At 35.4% G+C, this 22,931-nt stretch overlaps 1 long non-coding RNA gene across 1 annotated transcript in view; it reads right to left on the reverse strand.

The window, feature by feature from the left end:
* Positions 1 to 345: 345 nt before the first annotated feature.
* The window catches only part of LOC120616240 (uncharacterized), a 256,692-nt gene continuing 234,106 nt past the window's right edge, over positions 346 to 22,931 (reverse strand). The window contains exon 3 of the long non-coding RNA XR_005656542.1: positions 346 to 543. This is a non-coding gene — a long non-coding RNA (uncharacterized LOC120616240). The remainder of the gene's footprint in view (positions 544 to 22,931) is intronic.

Below are 22,931 nucleotides of genomic sequence, written 5' to 3' on the forward strand. Positions count from 1 at the left end.
AAGATGAGAATGAAATAAGACACTTTCAGGCAAACAAAAATTAAGACGATTTACAATTAACAAACTGTTAAAGAACTAAAGAATGAAGAACCAAAAAAAGAACCAAAGTATTAAAAAGGGAAATTAAAAATCCCTATCACTCATTACTATAAATGTAAAAATCCCAAATAGCAATTCAAGTTCCATGCTATATAAAATTATGATAGTTAAAAAATGACTAACTTACCTTTACCCTAAAAATACAAAAGTTGGTTTTATAGTTAGGAATTCTAGAACATAACTTTCACTACATTGGAAGGTTAAATACGGTTAAGACTGATAAAATTAAACATTCATGATGATAATTCTTAGTAAACTAATAATATAGAAAAACAATCAATAAACTTGATTAACTTATACTAATATTATTCAAAGTAAAGAACATTAGAAGCTATGCATTCAATCAGGAATGAAACGTGTGTCCACACTCACCATTTTTATTCATCATTGCTGTTTGCCAAAGGGATGAAAGAATGAAACTCCACACCAGATGGAAACTTAAATCTACAAGAAAGAATAAAGCAATAAAAATGACAATTATGTGGACAAATATGAGATATAAATTTTCTCTTTCCTAATAATCATCTAATAATACGAGACATCTGTTTCCAGTTCCACATTCTCTAAACATCAAAACTATTACTATATCTAACGTAGTTATTAACTTTAAAGCAATTATCACCTACAGAAAAGCACAACCATGACTTATCCAGGAAATAAATGCCCTCTAGTCATTTCCAAAGCAAAAATAGTTTGTTGGTCAGTTTGTTACTATTATTCTCTTAGTAATAACGTAATCATATTACAGGAAAGAGGAAATTCCAGAATCATCATCGTCTTGCATAACTGAATTAGATGAAAATCAAACAGGCTGACAAATCAAGGAAGACTGTGACCATAATGTCATTAAGTCTCATTATTTTTTCAATACGACATATATTTTATTCTCATTTTGCAATGTTAGTATCTAGAGGTAAATGCTAATGTTCCAATCTGTAAGCAGTCACTGAGATAAGGGTGATATTTATGCCTTTTCTCAAGTCCATCATCGTCTTTCCTTTTATTTTTTTATTAAATAAGAGAATAGGATCACATATGCCTGTATTATAAATTAGTTAATTCATGTTCTGTATCTTAAAGTGAATGGTTGGCCCATGGGTGAAAACATAGGTAAAAAATCACCAGGCTGGATAATTTCAATTCATAAAATAAAATATGTGAAAATATGTACATTTTATCCCTTTATATGATAAAAAACAGAATATTTCCAGAAAGTGTTTTTTGCTTGTTTTATATTAATCTTCATTACTATTCAGATAATACATAAAATACAAAATAAATGAAAAACTAACAACATGGGTAAGGGAATAGTTCTCCTTGACTATCAAATCACCAACCCAAATTTCTTTCCCAGAAGTAACTATGGTTATCAATTTACTATGTATATGTCTAGCTCATTTTATTCAGACATGTGTGCTGACCATTTTATACATATTGTACATATGTTCTCTTTCTCTCTCCTCCCATCCATTATATAAGTGGCATCAAGTTGTAGATATCAGCCTGCAGTTTATAATTTTCAGTACCTAATATATCTTGAAGATACTTAACTGTTAATAGTATCTTATGTTTTATTTAGCCTTTACTTTATTGATTATCTTGGTTATTCTTTTGTTACACTGTGACAAATAATATTTCAATAGCTATGTTGTACATGGTGCCTTGGGGATATAGAAAGTGTTTCTGTAAATATAAATAACATCACTGAGTCTTGAAGTATATGAATATTAAATTTGAATTGATATTGCCAAATTAATAATTCTACATTCAAATACAGTGCATATCTAAATAATATAATTTACATTGACTTTGAATTTATTTCCAGAACAGATAAAAAATGAGAAAGAGAATAGGTAAATTTTATTCTCAAAATATTATCCACAACTCTGATCACATCCTTTTCCTAATTTTTGCTTCCAACAGGACTTTGATGGAAGGCTTTGGATAACTGCAATGACTCTATCTTTCTGTTGCATTCCATTCTGCCTTGATTATACAAATGCTGCCGAATTTATCTGGATTCAAAGAGGATTAACATCCTCGTCTCTACCATGCTCCAATATCTGTTTTGATTCTGTCTTTGAAGACTTGAATGTGCTGAGGTGAACAGTAATTGGACAACATCTGAGACCAAGCATTCAAAGTCCCAACCTAAGAAAGAATATTCTTGAGAAAGTTTAGTAAAGACAGCATACAGTAATGGAAAAAAGAGTAATAACCTTAATTCTAGTGTGCGCTACCACAAATGCAGGGGTTCATATGACATACGTAACTAATCTTGTTTTTAAAAAGAGAGAGCCAAAAGCCATTTTAAATTATCAAATATTGATGGTCAGCCATGAACTATGAAGTCAGGCAGAAAACATGGCAAAAACTGACCTAATTTTCTTCAAAGAAGAAATAGGATTTCTAGAGGTTTATTTTAATCCTTTAATCACTGTCTTCTGCACATCCCATTTCTTGGGAGTTAAGGAAGTTGGAACTTATTTTAACTGGGCAGTGGAGTCAGGAGGGAAATTTTATAGGAATCTAATTAAAATTATAAACTTACAGGGGAGAGTTGGGTATGACTGATTTTACACATCATAGCCAAACACAACAAGAGAAGCTAAAGAATTTTTTTTCTTTAATTTAAGAGTATGGAGTGAAGAAAGTTGAGACAAAGAGACCTCATGGAGGCAAAACAAGCATATGGAAAAAGTTACTTAAACATAAATGCTAAACTATAGCAGAATGTTCAACAAGCAACTTATTTTTGCAATCAAAGACATGAGAAAGGAGAATGTAAATGAAGCAAAAAATGAAGATGAGCAAAACAAAATCATGTCAAATGCGCTTTCGGGATGCTTGTCTCTTACATTTTTGTAAAAGAATTTCTTTGGTTTAGTGAAAAGAAAATAAATTGTATCTTCAATGATTTTAAAGCATCCTAGTCATCACAAAATCCAGCACACTGACTGACATCGTCTGAAGTGCGATTGCAAATATAGTGCTTTAAAGATTTGCATGGTTTACTAGATGAATTAAAAATAAATACAGCCTTGATTCCTTAATCTTCTTGAGCTGATAACTATTTTAGTGAGAAAATGCCGTTTCTTTTTTAATACTCTATTTAAGTGAGCTATGCTTCTGATGACAGAACTATACTGCAAACACCTAGATATAAAATGACCAAAAAAAAAAAAAAAAAACAATGTAATGCGCACTAAAAGCATTCGTTTTGACCTTAGTATAATGTAGTAGCATTTTTTCACACAGATTGCTTATGGTTTTCATGAATCGAATTCTGTCCTCTTCTTACCAATAAATATTACTCTGTGTCTGGCATTTTATTTCCCTTGATGGAGGAAAGACAAATATAAACCCTAAGAGAGAAATTGAGCAAAGTGAGTCAATGAGTATAATCAAACAATCAAGATGTAAAACCTGAAGAAATCACTCAGCTTACTCTCTTCTCAAAAGAAAATCGACGTAGTTAACAATTGTGAAAACTTTCTAACTAACATAAAATATTATACTGGAATTTATAGGATTTAAGATTTGGACACAAGTAATTCGGTCCTCATTAGGAATAATGTCAGGTGTTTAAACACCGGTTATTCCTTCTTTTGTCGAAGTATATTAAGATAAGTGTAATTGCCATATCACATACAAAAAAATCCCACATTTTGAAACTAGGAAACCCAAAGCAAAATAAATTTCTATTATGTTTTTCTCCATTGGCTACTCCATTCTTTGACTATTATCTGGTATACTAATATTCAAAGAGGGCATTTCTCTGTTTCTCCTTGCTTCTTTCACACTCAACACCACAGAATTAATCTACAATATCTGAAAAAAATTTTTAAATTTGGTTTTTAATCTGTGTTATATTGTCCCACTGTTAGGGAGGAGAATATGGAGAGTTGCTTTTTCTCCCATGGTACAGCAGGCATAAACAGTTCACTTCAATTTAGGTTATCCCCTCATCCTGATTGATTTTTTTTTTTTTTAAATCTACAGCAATAAAACGCAGTCTTTGTGGTGCATTTTCTGTACTTCTATGGCTTTGACAAATGCACAGAGTTGAGTGTCCGCCACCACAGTCACAGCACAGAACATTTCTGTTACTCCAAAGCTCCACCGTGCTATCCTACAATCGACCTGGTGGTGTCTCTGAACCTTTACACCAAGCCAGGACTGTAACTGCCGTGATTCTTGATATTTTCGTTTGTAAGAGAATAAATGCACTTGTAAAGTTTAAGTTTAGGTCATGTATTTGTCACTTGAATCTAAAAGATCCCTGATTTGAAAATTTAAGAAGAGCAATTAATAAAATTAAGATTATATAAACAGAGAAGAGAACTTTTAGAAATTGAAATCTGTCTTTGGATACCAAAAGAACAAATATTCAATAGCTCCAGGTCGCAGAACTAGGATTCAAATTTGAATGAAGCATTCAAGAAAAGAAGAACGTATGTCCAAGATTTTGTGAAAACAACTAAAACGTTCTTGGGGATTTGGACTAAAATATGTGCCTCCTACAATTAATGACCTGTGCTTTTTAACTTGTATGAAGGGATGGTAAAGGAAGTTATGAAGTAAGAAATTAAAAGACTCCGTGATTAAGAAGTTATCATACAATTAGAAAGTATTGAGGTGACTAAATACTATGAAAAAATATGAACAGTATCAGAAAAAATATTAAGAGGGAAAAAAAAGAAAAGAAAAGAAAAGGAGGAATGTGAGCACGGCCTAATCTGAAGAGTCCTGATTTTTATAGTTACAAGACTTGAAATTCGATTTTATTTTTCTTTCAAACTATTAATGTGAGTTTATTTGACCATCGACAAATCATTTAAATCCTCTGGTATCCTGACCTAAAAATGAATAACAACAACAACAACAACAAAAATCCCTATTACTTCACGTAGTTGCTTTCACGACCAAACAAGATAATCCATTTGAAAGAACGTTTTTGAATTATGAAGCTTTTTCATGAACATCATTATTTTTCCTTTTACCATTATTATCATACGTGGAATTTAAAGAATGGCTAAGTATAGATGCACAATGTGGAAGTAGAAATATTAGCACACTGAGTACTGAGAGCTTAGAATAACTGTCAAGACAGAAGACAACTCTCTGGGAGTTGTGTGTAGGAAGAAGGCAAACACATTTCTTTACCCTAAGCCTGTCTTTATGTATACTGATCTTCTCATGGTACCCAGGCGTGAGTGAAATTATATTACAGCATTTAGTTCCTCCTTGTACTATTCTCCCAAACCCCCACTAGGACCGGAAGTAATAGGCGTTATCAACTATCTCAAGAGTTCCATTCACATCCATCTTCCCCGAGACCCTGGGCAGATTTTCATGCAGCAGCAGTGAGCTCTGGACTTGGGTGGGAACATCCCTTGTCATCAGAAGACTGTGCACGGATGACTGGCCCAGAGCTGGGCTCCAATGGTGGCTGTCTCGGTCTTCTCACAGGCAGGAAACCTTAGGTATCTGCAAGAAGATACCCCAGCTAGGGAGCTTAACTGTCTAAAAGACGTGAATAAAAGCCTATGAGCAAACCAGATGGAGGTGGCGTGTTCTTTAGCTGGGGTCGTTCCTATGCAGTGGCAAAATGAATAGGGTGTTTCGTTTAGATTAGGGTTGCATAGAATATGCATATCAGGAAATATCTTTAAAAGTCTAGGTCTGAAAGTGTATATAGTACTGTAGCTGAGCAACCAAAAGTTTTCTTTATCCAGGAAAAGGTAATTTGAGACCAGACATGTGAATGAAAATATACGTGTATCCTAAATAGTTGGACACAGAACCACTAGCAGAAACACAAAAGAAAATCCAGGCTAGCCAGGGATATATTTAGAAAAATGAGGATGTTATAAAAGGCAACTATCTGAAAGGCCTAAAAAAGGAATTTTATGTCTCATTAATCTCTCTAATGTTGACACTGGATTAACAGACGCGCAGTTTTCGATGAAGAGACTATAAAAGGAATCTATCGCCGTGCTGCACAGAAAGGTCAAGTGATGAGACACCAACAAAATATGACTAAAATTAAAAAGTTAAGTCAAACACTTACATGCGGTCACCTGACACTTTTCTACTTTGTGCTCCCAGCACCCTTCCCACATCCCACACGTGTGTCGGCAAAGCATCCAGACGCACGGGGCTCATTAACTTCCCTCTGAGTGAGTCAAAGAACAATGTGCTGGTGACATATTGCAGAGCACATTCAAAAACAAGTTTCGTTTTGTTTTGTTTCATTCAGTTTAACTATGGAGGTTGTGTTGTATAATCTGCAATCACAGTACACTCAGGTGACCTCACTGATTTGCTCAGATTTACTTAAAAGTGTAATGTCAATTTCTGTTTATTAAAACTCTACTTGAAAAGGCCAAGTCAGTCTTGAGCTCAAGGAAGAACAGCCCCATCCAACCCCTGTGAACCTACAGAAGGAACAGGAAGAAGAGGCCCTCGTTTCCTGGTCTCTCCAGCAGCAAACAAAAATCATCAAAGTGGTTTCAGAAAATGGCCAGAACTCAAACTGTCTCAGTGTCAACAACTTGTATGTGCTTTGGACATCACTCTAGGGTAGATGACAAATGCGCTCACGATCAAGTTCTTTGCAGCTGATACCACTGCTGTTTTGCTGGCCACCTTTGTCAGCGTCCCACCATGGAGAGCAACGGAATCGCACTGGCTGCTGCTGGCATCGTGTGCGAGAGCTGACGGACTCGGGCCAAAGCTGCAAGTCTCTGTGAGAACGGCCGGTGGGAAACCAGGGTCAGTGTTCCCCTGTTCTCCTCGGTGCCGTGAAAGGCACCTTCTAGGCTGTACTCCAGCTCCCTCTCTCACAGGGATCCAAGCACAGAGCCCAGCCAAGGGGAAAGGATGCTCACTGCCCTGCTTCCCATTCAGCTGAAGCTCTCTCCCAAGCTCAAGCCCATTGTGCCTGGCAAATTATTCTGGTACAGTTGTTAGTCTGCCATCTTCATCACTATTGTCGCTGTTGTTATTGTCTTGCTGAGAGATTCCTCCTACCTCCCTGCCACTTTGTCAGTTTGCCAGATATCACCAAAGCAAGAAGTCTTCTCTAAGAGGCTGTCGACCCAGTGTGAATGACCTCCTTGTGGGGTCTGTCCCACCATGTCACCAAATATGCCCAGATGTGCCTGAGCCCCAGCAATGGGCTGAAGGTTTGGGCACAAGCTGAAATCCCTATTATGCATATTTATGTTTTAGAGCAGATGACTGAACTCCATCTCTATGAAGGTTAACCTTTTCATATCCATTTCATACTAAAAATACCCTCTTAACTACCCACGCTTTCCATTAATGTTTAATAAAGTGCATTTCTTGGAACTTATGTCAGTAAGATATTCCATGAGAAAAGACAGATAAGATTGAGAAGTGCCAGATTCTACATTTCCCTGTGGAATGCTCAAATTAGCAGATTAAAACCTTGGCTCATCTAGGACAATTTTTTTTTTTTTCCAAAACTAATTACCTTTTACCTTCTTTAATCTTTCTCTGACCTCTTGATCAAATTATTCTCACATGCGTATGTGCTCATTTTGAATATATACATTCTGCTATCATTATACATGTCGCAATGTATGCTTTTTTATTTTTAGATTTTCATTTTTAAAGAATTTCAGACTTACGAAAGTTTGCAAAAATAAAACGAAGAATTCCTACTTACCGTTCACAAAACTTTCTTAAAAGGTAATATTTTACATAACCATATCAGAATCAGAAAAGCACGGTGATACTATACTATTAAAAATATCTAGAGAAATCACTTGTCTCACCGATGTCCTTTTACAATTCAGGATCCAGCTGAGGATCCACACGGCATGTAGATGGCACGTCTCCTCAGTTTTCAATAATCTGTCACAGTGTTTCTTTCCTTGTTTAGGTTTCGACACTATGACTTCTGAAGAGAACAGCCAGTTGTTTGGTACAACAGCCTTCACTGTGTGTTTGACTGTTTCCTCATGATTAAATTCAGGTTTTGCATTTGGGGTAAGAATTTGTTGTTGTTGTCATTATCATTATTTTTATTATTATAGAGGCTAATTTCTTTGGCACATGGGTTGATTCTTGTTGTTAGCATATGTGATGGGCTGCCTATGCAACAGGCTTTTTTCTTCTTCCATATCTATTGAATCCTGATTTTCGTTCTAATGTTCACCTTTCTTCCATCAGAATTATAGAAATAATGATAGATTTAGGTTAAACAGGATTATCTTACTCCTCTTGGCTGCCTGCTAAGACTTGAAAAGAGTTCTAGAGAAATCCTGTGAAAGTTTTTTTTTTTTAATCATAAATATTGATATAAGGAAAAGCAACCCCTTCTCTGCCTCTGTATGCTGGAACGTGAAGACGAGATATTTCAACCTGCTGTGATGACGTTGCCACTGTGGAGGTAACTAATGTTCTTAGAACTGAGTGAAAAGAACGTGGGCTGTTGACGAGGTCGGACATTTGAACCTGGAGTCTTAACCAACCTGAGTCTGCCTTCCTCCAGACTTTTCAGTACGTCAGTAATAATTCCATTACTGTTTAGGATAAGTTGAACAAGTGTTTAGTACTACTTGAATCTGACATTGCTAATAAATTTAATTCACATGACCGCTGTGCATTATTTTTCCAGGCTGCTTCTTTTACTAGTAACACAGGAGAAGGGAAGACCAGATCATCTACTGAGGCTTCTCTGAGTACATGTTAGACATTAATAACACAAACTAATCAGATAAACACTGATTTTAAAAAGGACTATCAAACACATAGGAATCTTCTGAAAATGTAGGGTTTTGCCAACAAGCCAATTAGTAATTTTTAATACTTCTTAAAATATTTACTTTAATCTTGAAGAATAGCAGTTCCTCCCCAAATTCGACTACATACTTATTATTTTGGCAAACTTGTTGCTTTCCTGCAAGTGATCAAAATGTCAATTTCATAGTATATTAACTGATCATTTTGTATGCTAAATTATTAGTTATATTAGCAGTATCATCTGTCACATATTTATTATATTCCCCATTTCAAACTTCACTTAAAATACCTGATTAAATTCATGAATTTCTGTCAAAACAAATCTTCTACAAACTTTTAAAACCCAGTATGTTCAAAAAGTCATCAGAAAACAAAGAGGGTATAAAATAATACCACTCTTGCTTTTAAAATTCATCAAACAGAAACTAAAATGCACTATCTACATTTTCCATTAAACTTTGGTCCATGGCTACTTCATTGTATTGCAAATGCTTACAATTAAAGTCCAATGACATTCCGTCATTTACTCAGAAAATTAAAGACGTACTATATGGAAAACTCAAAAATGATTTTCTTTGTGTTTTTCTGACAGCTTGATTAAGAAGGGATAATCAGTGATGCTATCCACATCACCACAACTGTCCCCCAAGTTTAAAGAGCAGAGTACTCAAGTGTTACAGAAAATGGGGGTTAGAGAGAGAACATCCAGTTTCAAAACTATTATTCTGCCTTATTAATGTGATAATGATGGCCCCACATTTGCTGAGCTGGGGGTGAGAGTCGGAATGCAGGAGTACAAATAGAAATAATGACACTGGGGATGACTTCCCCGTGCAAACATTACTCGAGGAAGCCACACAAATGCAGGGCGTATTTACACTTTCAGTCCTCACCGATCTGAAATAGTCTCAATTGTACTGCTGGAACAAGTGTTCTCACAAAAAGCAGTAATGCACGCACACACGCGCGCACGTGCACACACACACACAAACACTTAAATCTGACCACCTAACCAGGATATGCTTCACAATCGAATCGAGTCAGGAAAAATTGTAGTGCTTTCAGAATTTCAATCCTTGCTTTTAGTTCCAGCACATCTGCAGGAGTAATAAGTTCTGTGATTTCTTAGAGGCTTGTGGTTAACCTCACAGCACGGAATGAATTATCTACAATTCCATCCTTCATTAAAACACCCTTTCTATGAAACGTGTCAATGAAGTCAGAACCTGGCTGGGTACAGAGCACCCAGAGCGCTGACCATCCACTTAAATCTTTCCCTCATATTTCTTGATTATAACAAAATACAGTCATTCATTCCAAAGAGTTTTAAACTGTTTATGTTGTGCCCTAACTTGAGAACACCTGTTTTAATCTGTACAAGGTGAATACATACATGTATCAATGTTAAGTGCCATGCAACATGTATAAACACAAACGCCTCTGACCTCAAATGAGAGCGAATGATTAAATTTAACCATTCTTCACTTAAACTGCAGAAATAAATTCATTTGAAACATATTTAATACTATTAGAAAAGTCTTTAACTCCTACCCCTATTGACGAAATTTATAATCCCCCAAAGAGTGGTTAAATTTGATTAGGAAACAAAGGAGAATGTCGCTCCAGAAGCTCTTTGGCAACATCGATTCCGTGTTTTCACTTCTGAGCACACGCACACTAGGCCTCCGATGCTGAGTCCTCCCTGTCACTTCTGGTTCTTCAAGAGCTTGGGGACAATGGAGGCATTTGGGTAAAGGGCAGGCTTCCATATTTTTTAAAGTCCATATCTTTACAACAATGATATAATCAACCATAAAGTTCCCCAAATTAAAATCAGAGCAACTCCTCCAGTGAATTTTTGGGGATATCCGCCCAAGGCTGCTATTTAGACTGACAACTGCGGTTAGGAGCCATTACCTTCCAATGGCTATTGGACATAAACAGATAAATATTCAGTCGGAAGTAAAAATAACAACAGAATTTGCCCATGTATTGAAATAGAAATCCCAAATCGAAGTAAATTCTCTTATAAAAATTCTGTAAGGGGTCAATAACCATATTATCCTTCAAAACCTTTACAATAGTTCATAATCCAACGTAAGAACAAAAGAACAAACAGTTACACAGCTGTCTGCACAGCCTTTGAATATTGGAAATATTCAAATTTCATGTCAAGAAGAGGTCATACGGCTTAGTTACCCTCAGTCAAAAGTTTTTCCAGGTACTTTAACAGCTATTAATAAATAATCCTATCCAATTTACATAAATGATATTAAAAGGAAACACTTTTCAAGTTGGAATGATTCACTGCTTTGAATAATTGTGTTGATACATGTGCCAGAAATAATTATTAGGATGCCAAACCACATATCAAAATCAGGTGTTTTATTTTTTACTTAATATATACTACTCTACTCATCTTTTTTACTTCCTGTATTATTCTGGAATTTATTAATATGGAATTTTATAATATTTACGATAAAATTTCTAGTCATTAAATGCAAATTTTTCTTAACTTGTTATGGTTTCCACAGCTGTGTTTGGAGGTGTAGCTTGGTGAAGAAAAATACTGGCTTTGTTGTAATGAGAAATGAGGATAGTCCTTAATAAGATTTACTGCCACCCTGTAGGAAGGACTTCTAACATGAGCAAGCATAATAAAATTGCATCACAAACTATTTTTATACAAATTTTAAAGCTTTCTGGAATTAATTCTAACCAAAAGAGTCCCGGAGATTGTTTATGTTTCTGACGGTGAGGGGAGGCTTGGCTACAGCACCCGCCATAACTTTACTCCCTTCTCCTGCTCCACAGAATTCTTGCCACTGATACATAAAAGAATCTTTGGATACATTCCTGTCATTCATATTCTCTGCAGAGTGAGGATAAGGAGTCATCTGTTTTGGTAACAGATTTGTGCATTCCATACAACTTTCTCTACTAAGCTTGATTTTTTTTTTTTCTTTTAAATGATGAAAAACTTTTACAATAGTATTTTAGTGAATTGTCCTTATGCTCAAGTAAATTATTTTTCATAACTGTAGTTTGTTCAAATGATGTCTCCATTATGCTTTTGAAACCAGCATATATACATATGTTATCTTTACTGCAAACGAATTACAACCGGGTTCGAGGAGAACCAAAAGGCGTTGCTGTCCTGGCTCGTGATGCTCTCCCAGCATCTTTCAGTCAGCATCAGTCCGAAGTTTACATGGCTGATCACGTGCTCAGGACTGTCCTTCTGGAACAGGATGTAGGAGTTCAGCACTGTAATGTTTGGAGGGTGACGGAAGAATTTCTTATTCCAAAATTTGTGCCTTTTGCGCTCAGTTGGATAAGAAGCGAGCATCTGATCAGAGTCCACTGCTCCACATTCTCGTCATAGTCCACAATGGCACATGGCTTCTTCGTTTCTTTCCATTTCTGTTGTCTCCTTTAATCACAGTATCATTGTGGAATGTTGACAACATTGTCATCTCCTCCTTGTGACACCATTTCAGTGTCATAAGTTCACCACAGATTCTGGCTAGAGTCGTCCCCTGTGCAATCCTTTTTTTTTTTTTTTTTTTTTTTCAGATTATTTGGCATCTGTTTTCTGTTCAAATGAGCTGTACCAACTGCATCAGTCCTGTTTTGATAGAATGCCCTGAAAAGCATGGGAGATGTATGCAATCTTTTGGGGGTAAGGTAAGGACTGTAATCTATGAGTTATCTTGTGGTAAACACTGCGGCCACAAGCGCTGCTGGCGAGTATTCTCGAGACAAACGGGAAAGGGTTTAAAAGAAGAAACTACAGAACAGCGCCATACCATATCACACCAAGTGTGGAATCGCAAAGCCGTTTAGATGACAGGGCATCGTAACTGCTCGATGGCTAGACAAGTGGCTCTCAAATATTTCGATTTTAGGATTCCATTATAGTCTTAAAAATAATCGAGGCACTAGAGTTATATTTATGTAGAAATACATAATATTAGAAATTAAAACTGATGCATTCTAAAAATATTTACTTACTCATTAATTTAAAATGCTCCTCCCCAAGAGACAGAGCTTAATCCCCTTCACTCCTCCCCCAAGAATGAGCTGGATTTGGGCACTCTTAGTGACTCACCGTCAAAAAACAGCACATAAAAACCGAAAAATAGTACCTCCGAAGTGAACAGGTACTACCTTAAACAAATCACCATGGCGAACGTTATGTTGATTTCCTGACACGATGGAGTGAGAAGGTCACTTCAACTCAGTCCTATCCCTCCACAGAGACCACAGCCCAGTACAGCCCCGAGGACATTCAAACTGAAGAAGATTCTATAGAATACTGTTAGGAGCTCTTCAAAGAATTGTCAGAGTCACACTCACACACACACACACACACACACGACTGAGAAACTATCTCTGGAAATTCTGTACAACCAAATGAAATGTGAAATCCTGGATTAGATCCTGGAACATAAAAAGACACTAGTGGGAAAAGTGGTAAAAACTAAATAAAATCTGAACTGTAGTTGGCAATAATGCATTAATACTAATCTCAGCTTAATAAGTGTACCATAGTATTAAGATGTTAATATGTGGGAAACTGGGTGAAATACAGAAATTCCCTGAACTGTCTTTACAACTCTCTGTAAATCTAAAATTATTCTAAAATAAAAAGGTTTTTTTAAAATTCTCAACAGACTAAAAAAAATACATGATCACATCAATGCAGAAAAAGCATTTGATGAAATCTAATACCCATTCATGATAAAAACTCTCAGTAAACTAAAAATAGAGGGAAATTTTCTCAACTTGATGAAGACTATCTACAGAAATCTCACAGCTAACATACTTAATGGTGAGAAACTCAAAGCTTTCCCACTGAGATTAGGTATAATACAAGGATGTCTCTCTCACCATTTCTTTTCAATATTGCACTAGAAGTCCTAACTAACGGTAAAGACAAGAAAAATAAATTCTCACAGATTCTATGACACAGAGTACAATGTGAATCCTTTCTCTAGTGTTGTATAACTTGGAAGCCATGCTCAGAAAAGTTGACTTTATAAAGGCTAACACAGACACACAAAATAGGAATGTGAGCTTGAAAGAAGTAAAAATGTGAAGCCAGTTAATAAAATTTAAAAAAAAAAGGGTCAATTATAAAGTTAATGGGAAGTGACTATATATTCATTTCCGTATGATCCTGTACCATTAAGCATATGATGAATATTGGAATATTGCAAAGAATCATCCCTTAATAACATCAAATCAGGCTTATCACCCAATTTTAATGCCATCGGTGAGCCTCTGCTTCCAAGAGTAGAAATCGAAAATAAAGGCAAAGAGAGAAAGAGGAAAAGCGGCTTAGAACAAGAGTTGTCAACTTGAGGCTGAGGGATTTGGGGTGCAGGTAGCAGAGGGTAGAGGTAAGTCTCATAAGCAAATGACTAAAAAAGTATGGTCTTTTCTGTTCTTATACACGCAATTAGCTCTCATCAAAATACCAGTTCTTGTTACTATGACAATAGCACAACGGGAATTTTCCCAGGTGCCAGGTACATCCCTGACATTTATCTATATCTTCATAATAATCTATGAAGTATTTGCTCCTTGACTTAATGGTGTAAAGGTTTGAATATGTGTTCAAAGTCACACTCTGGTGAGTGAACTCAAAACTCTAACTTCAAAAGCTCTATTTTGTATTCTGGCTTCCGATACTATCCTTCTTCTCTTACTCCACATATGTATTGTGCTCATTCATTGAACCTTTTTTGAGCACTTTGCTCAGTGCCGGTTATTGTGTGCAAGAGATAAAAATTGAATAGGCATAGTTAGCTTCCATTCTGCAAGAATTCACTATCTAGAAGAAGCACAAATGCAAACAGGTTACAAAACTATTACTACAGGTAGGAAAAAACACATATAGGTTTACAAGAAAGCAGCAGAAACCTCAAGATACCAGGGTAATTAGTGTCTCCAAGAGAATGAGACTTAAGTAGTCTGCAATTCTTCTCAAAGCCTATGTCAAGTCTTACAATAACCTATGCCTGCAAAAGCTTAACCATTCCCCGTAAGCAGGGGAACGGCCATTATTTTCCAGCTCTAAAAATAATGAAAAAAATTTCTCAATATATTTTTTTTGTTTGTCCCAACTTTCGTTCTTTACATGAATAATATACCCAGTCTGGTCGATGCCACTGTCTTCCCCTTTCCTAATCCATTTGTGATACTAACCAAGGCTGTAACAGTGACTGGCCATCCCAGACTTTCACAGAGGTCCTTATTGCAGCAAAAAGCTGACTACACCACTCTTAATTCCCTTATGAGCAAAATTGGTGATGTAAATTGTTTAACATGCTCCAAGTAAACAACCTTCATTTTGAATGGCGGTCAACAATTCGGGGGGCGAGTGGGGCAGGGGAGCATAACAGCACTAAAAACACGGAGGTCAGGAACTAAATCTATTTACTGATTTAACAATTGGAATTGATTTCCTTTTCTTTGGCAATATTCTAGCAGCTGATGCTTGACTCAGCACCACTGAGCAGTAGCACGGACCTTGCCTACGTTAGACACTCAGAATATTCCTGTTGTATAAGTTTTCTTTTTAGTCAAAGTAACAATTCTACACTTACTTAAAAGAATAAGATGGTTGCTTTCACCTTTATAAAAAATTTAAAAGGAAAAAATCAACCATACCTGTACACAGACAAGAGAAGAAGTAAAACTGTAAGGTTAAGAATCTATGTTATTATCTGCATAGTAAGAAGTCTGAGAAAAGTGGTGTGAATTTCAATAATGACACATATGGATACCCGAATGAATATAATATTGAGGAAAGAATAGAAAATCACCAAAAAGGAGTGGATAAAATTTCATTCCATGCAGAGGAACCGAGGTAGGAAAAAAACAATGCTGGTTCAGGAAACGTGTGTATTTTGTTGTCACTAAGGATTAGACCGTGTGGTAGCTTGTGTCAGATGGCAGTACCACAGAAAAAGAACATATTGTAAAGTATCTTCTTCAAAAAGGTCTCTATTTTCTAGAATTGCAATCACCAAACACTATTCTATAGATAGAACTTTTAATCCACCAATGCCCAGTGTGAATTTCCAAGGGATAAATATATAATGAAAAATTTCCTAAACTTTCTATATTTAATCTTTCTGAAATTGGGCAATATCTTGATAGGTACTTTTTCTGTGGCAGTATTGCTTTTTAACCTTCTAGCCACACACATACACTGATACACACAAAGTCAGGGGTTTTTTTTATAATAGATCACGTGTCATAAAATCTATGAAGTTTTGTAAAACAGAAAGAATATAATATTTCGCAGGCAAATTTTCCCCGTTTGACACCTACCAATAACTTACTGAACTAGATTAGAACGAATTACTATAGGCATTGATCAGTTCCATGTTTTGTTTAGGGGGCTTTTTAACTTTTACCTCCTAAGGTGAACTTTAACACTGATAAACAGAAAAAAATGAGGTTGGCCAATAGAGCCCATAATAATTTCTCCAAAGTCCAATACCCTCTTTAGAAAGACTAAGTTAAACATCATCAGCTGATGAAATATAATCTCACAAGTGCCACCATATTATAGAAATAGTACAAACAGAAAACCAAATTCCTGGTTTTCATGTTGTACATTTTATTGGAAGGAAGTAATTTCTCCCAGGTCCAGCTTTCCTACCCTATATAGATTTTTAAAGTAATATATGTGTGTCTGTTGGAGGTGGGGGTGGAGATAAAAAGGAGAATAAGAATTGTTTGAGTTGTTATTTAAATTATATTAGTTTTCAGTTGAAATCAACTATACGCAAAATAAAATTTATTGTATAATTTTACCAATCAATTAAATAGATTGTATCCCAGAATATACAGAAAGAAATTAACTCTCAAGCTAGGAAGTCCCTAGAAATTTTCACATCATGGACTCAAAATGAATCTATAGCCCTTCTTGTATTGACATTAATAATATGAAACCCAGGCAAGGTGAAGAAGAAGGCATCGTGATGAGATGGCATCCTTTGTAAATGTACTGTATTATGAAAGCAATCAATCTGAGATTGATTTTGGATGGTACAGAAGGTATTTATCAGGGGGAATTAGAGTTATTGAATATAAAAATAGAGTTGTTGACCCAGGGAATTAAATATAATTCATTATAGAGTTTGTCGTTAAGACAACAAAGCATATTATTTTTTCTTATAAAGACCCATTCAGCTTGAAATCAATCTTTATTTCTGTGTTAATCTATATTTTACTGAATCAGAAATCATGCTCTTCCCTACAATTTAAAACATTTTGAACTGAATACACAGACAGTCCATAAGGATAGATAATGACAAAGTCAGTTGATTGACACATTTTGCTACCAATTATTTAAAAATCATGTCTAACATCTTCGTCTAAAATCCACTTCAAACAATCTGTGATGATACACTCAAGTTCACTGTGTATTTCGCAAGGGGATATTGGCTTAGAACTTTATCAAACATTGGGGAAAGTGACTGTGCTTAGAACTTTATCAAACATTGGGGAAAGTGACTAAAAGTAGTTGAGATCTGCTTCCTGACCAAAACCAACATAAAATCTAGCTAAACATGTATGTGCTAAGCAAATGAATTATCAAAGTAAAGTAGCCTATGAACTTATGTAAATTAGAAGCATGATTATAAAGCAAGGTAATGGGAGTGCCATATGAGTTTTTTGAAAATCGGAAAAAATTAATGATATGAATAGCAAAGAGAACGTGTGAAGATTGCCATTTGCAACTGCAAAGAAGAAAAATGTAAGACTGAGTAGAAAATGATTTTAGAGAGACAGATAAATGATAGATTAGACAGACAGATATAGATAGATAGATAGATAGATAGATAGATAGATAGATAGATAATAAAGAAATTAAAGCAATATGATAGTTTGAAAGTTATAATCTATGGAAAAAATAATTAATTCTCCTTTGAATATGACAAATTTAAGGTAAAGCTAGTTGTTTCACTCTGAAAAAAGTGGTATTGTCTTCTATGAACAGAGGAGGCATCAAATCAGAAGACAATCTGGGATTTTTTCCACATCCCCTACAAGACCGGGTAGGTTCACAGGGAGCAGACAGAAAAGGTCAAAGGTCTGTCAACAAACTTGAAATATACATCAAGGGTTTCAGTGTTTGAAAGTAAAAAATAAAATACAGGAAAGTATGTATACAAGTGAATCAATGAAATTTTTTCCTGCATTATCTTAGAACAAATTTTTATCAGCAACATACATACAAAAATCATTTGTGTTATTTCTATGAGACATTCTGGAATAAAATGTATATTATCCAGCCCACATATACTCCCTGCTGAGTTCATGTATCCAAAGGACTTTAAGTCATTTTAAAAATCATGAACAACCCACCAAAGAGTAATAATTGCCATTGCTGGAGTCATCCTGAAAATATGCAGTAGATCTAAAAGGCAACGTGAAGTAGCAAAGACTGTGCGATTCAGCTTACAGCACCCTAACCCATCTGCTTCAAAGGGGAAGATGCGTTTCAATTATTAATCTTCAGCATGATAGGTTTTTTTAATATTAATTTCACTTTATATTTCTACCTTTTATTTTTAAAGCAGAAAAAAGATAACTTTTGTTCTGACTCAATTCCTTTTCTGTAATGAGACAGGGTAATAACTAATTTCAAAATTGTATCCTTTTTGGCAATTCTGTGAGTTAATTCCCAGGCTAAAGAATATACTTTCAGCCTCTTTACTTTATATTTCTTTTTCTCCTGACTCTCCTTAGCTTTACATGGTCACAATCTGGTTTTCCTTGCAAGTAGCATGAGAGAGTTAAGTTTCGTCATGGTTCATGAAACCAAAAAGCTAACATCAAAGTCTTCTTACTCCAAACAGACTGCATACAGGATAGGGACTTTACACATAACAATCGGCAATATGCTTTCAATTCTGGAGGAGTGGAGTCTGCAGTTAATGGCACAGCTTGTCTAGTCTGTTGCTGTGGGTAATGGTGCAGTAAAAAACACAAAAAACAAAAACAAAAAAAAACACTGTATGATACATGACAGATGAAGAGTGAGGACTGAGAATCGAAACAGACGGAGCACTTTGTTCACAAAGCAAAAAAGTTATAACAATCGATTTACCTGTGACCAAGTGAGTGTGAGGAGGTGAAAACTCCAGGGACCTATTGCATTCCTACCCTGGGAATCCTAGGATCCTGCTGATGAATCTAGCACTAAAAAAGGAGATGCCTATAACTCCCAGCCCCGAGGATCTAGACTTCATCATCAGTAGGCGTCTGGTCCCCTTAAACGAGAGGTTTTCTTACGGACTTCAGCCAGTGGCAGATACAATAATGCTCAGCATCTCCAGACACTGTGGGGATTGAGTTTACATACACTCCTTCAAAGGGGAACCTTAGCTAAGATGTAGGGCCTGTTGGGGACATACTTCTCTCTGATAAAGCCTAATGTGCTATCCTTCACACTCAACTCCCACGTTGGGAAAAAATTAAAAATAAATAAAAAGATTGTCAGTTCTCTCATTGTTAACTTTCCAAACCATTTTTAGAAGCTTACTAGTCTACAAGGTGTTAAAAAGCTATGCAGATATAGTTCCACTTTGAGAACTTAAACTCTAAAGCTGTGACAAAGTTATCAGAGACCTCACAGTGAATAAATACATATGGTAAGGGCTGTCTTCCACATTCCAAGATAGCTCTATTGATTTTTTTTTTTAAGTGGGACAAGAAGTGATAATAAGGTTGCGAAAAATCCACACTCTTTTAGCAAATCTCCTTAATCATCTAAGATTCCCATTTGTTAAATAGTTTAACAAAATTAGAAAGATCTTTAGACTATGAAAGTGGTTTTTAAATTCAGAGGTCTTCACACTGATCTGTAGATGGCATATGAAGATTACCATGATAATTTCACGAACAAAATTAGGGTGAATTTAACAGACAAAAGATGGAAATAAGAAAATTTCCTCATTAGATAAAATACTAGTTATCACAATACGGACTATTGAAAAATTTGAAAACATTTATCCATAAAGATATATGCACCCCAATGTTCACTGCAGCATTAATTTAGTGGCCAAGACATGGAAATAACCACAGTGTCCTCCAGTAGGTGACTAGATAAAGAAGATGTGATACACATGTACAATGGAATACTATCCAGCCATAAGAAAAGATGAAATACTTCCATTTGGGACAACATAGATAGGTCTTGAGATTATCATGCTAAGAGAAATAAATTAGAAAAAAATGAGAACCATAGGATTTCACTTACATGTGGGAACAAATAACGAACAAGACAAACGAACATAGACTCATGGACACCAACGGGTTAGTGGTCACCAGAGGGAAGCAGGGGAGGGGAATGTAAATAAGGTAAAGGGGTCAAATATATGGTGACAGAAGAAAATCTAACTTTGGGTAATGAACACACAATGCAATATACATATGACTGAATTACTGAATTGAAACCTATACGATTAACCAATGTCACTCCAATAAATTTAATTAGAAAAAAAAAAAAACAGGGCTTAACATGGAATAAGACCACCAGTTGGCAATCATGAAATACCTCCATCCCCACTCATACAAAATGTTTTTGAACACCTTCTTTTCTTAGGTCCTGGAGAAAACAAGACGAGTAAAATATTAATTACATGATCCCTGCCTTTTTTTTTACTCCTTCATCCTATAATCCCCACAAGAATTTATAACCTTACATGGGAGAGACTTAATAAAGATATGCATAGGGTTCTTATGTCTTAGGAAATAGAAAAGGCTTCCAAGAGATGTCATTTGTCCTAAATCATAAAGCCTAAAGGAAAACCAAGGAATGGAAAAGGAGTTGGACTAGATGGGCTAGAGAGAATGTAATTCACAAAGTTAATGTCCATGAGGATCAGTGTGACGACATGGCAAGTCATCTTTTAAGACTTTGCTATAATGTTAAGCCGGTATCCTGAACATTCACAACACAAGAAACTTAGAAGCAATATTCAGTTTTCAATGACTGGATGCGAGTGCCAGGGAGAGGGAAGGAGGTGTGTGACTTTCCTTTCTCTACCTTATTGTTTCATTCAAAATATACTTTGTAAACAAAAGTAAATAACAAATGAATACTACCCTTCAAAGCGGTGAACTATGATCTTTATGTAGTCCCTTGGTGATCCCTTCAATCTCAAATCTCAGAAATTTGAACCTTTAAACTCTCATAGTTTATAAATGTTTCAATCATATTGGCTCGACTGGTTAATAGTGGTAAACTCAGGGCACAAAACTCTTGCTTTGCTGGTGTTTAACATAGGAGAAGATGTCACAAGTTACAAGAAAAATCAATAAGCTTATAAAGTACAAATATCAACAAACATTACATTGTAAAATCTTTTTCAGCCTTTACTTACTGCTGTTCCCCTACTCAAAATACCACATCTACATACATCCATAAGATGAAGGACTAATTGTTATATTTATTGACATTATTTTTAGAGGTAGAGCTGAAAGAACATATTGCAACAAACTTAATTGAGTATAAATACAGTAAAATTATCTTAAATTCAAATTACATGAGCGGTTGGAGAAAGATACCTTAAAAGAAAATCTGTTCTCTTGATTCTGAAAAGTATACGCATGAAATAGTGCACTTGCTACTGAACCTGTCTGTTTATGCTCCAACCCACTGCTCTTCACCTCCTCTCTTTCTTCTTCCTTCCTTAGTAATTAATCCTACCTGTGTCTACTTGAAAGACTATTCAATTACGAATTAGACTTCCCAGTGATCTTTGTAAATTAACAAATAGCTGGATGAATTCTGGGGTAAATACAGCTTCACACTAGAAAATGTGAAGCTTTGTGAGGAACTCTGAGAAAATAATTTTCACATTAAAAAATTACAGAGAATCTCTCACAAGAAAAAAAAACACAAGAGTATTTATAACTGTAAAAAAAAAATGTACTAGACTAGAGGACCTTAATCTTGAGGGGTTTCTACTTTTGGTAAAGAAAACATGACATATTTTGCAGTTTTAAGGAGTAAATTTTGCATTATAAATTCATTAAAAATGTCATAGAACTTACTCATTCCAGTGAAGTCATTCTTTGAAGATTCATTAATCTTTCCAGTCACACGGGCCCATTTTACAAGGCTTTTCTAAATTCCAATACCATTTCTCAGTTACTAAATAGAACTTTATTGAAAAACGTCAAGCCCTTCTAAAAGGTGAGAAATCTGTCCCTTTATAAAACAAGTGGAACATTCACAAATAATATGTAGCTATATGAGTCATAAATGTCACAATATGAATGTATTAATTTTTAAAATCTTAAGATCACTTGAAACATTTTAAGATATTATGAGAAGCTGGATTAAAACAGTAATATTTTATATTTATATATCTTTTCTTTATTATTTTATCTTATTTCCCAAACTAAGCTTTATATGCCTGCCTCATGGGTTAGAGCTACTGCCCTCAGGGACCACCATAATGTCCACTGCACTCAGCACCAGGAAAATACTGGGAACATACGAGTCTCTCTAAGTGTTCTTTAGTTGGTGTGTAACTTACATGCCACTGCTAGCTGCCTTACATATGATACTGTATCACATGTTTCAAATAAATATATCTTCATTTAAAAATTTATTTTGCATGTATTTTGACATACTAAAAATCGTGGCATTCACAAATAGCTTAGGTAAGTAGCTGAATCTGAGCCACTGGCCTGTTTTGGGGACGATGCCGTCTATTTTCTATTGGACGCCCCCGTTAGTCATTCGGACTGTTGTTTTGGCTTTGAGTTGACACGGCCTACAGGGTTCATTCTGAATAGAGACCATTCCTGGAAATTAAGGTCTTCACTCCAAAACCAGCAGAGATATTTTCTGACGGCTTCTCATTCAGGGGAGTCGCACGGCTATATTTTTACCACAGGTGCAAATGAGGTTAAAGAGAGTCCCAGAGCTGTTGAGAGACGTGCTTGTAAACGGTTATTTGCAGTGCTATAAACTGATTAGTTTATAGTGGTTGAAATGATTTTTACAGTTTATGGTA

The sequence above is a fragment of the Pteropus medius genome, unplaced genomic scaffold (genome assembly GCF_902729225.1).
Source record: "Pteropus medius unplaced genomic scaffold, Ma_sr-lr_union100, whole genome shotgun sequence".
In the NCBI taxonomy this organism is placed as follows: Eukaryota; Metazoa; Chordata; class Mammalia; order Chiroptera; family Pteropodidae; genus Pteropus; species Pteropus medius.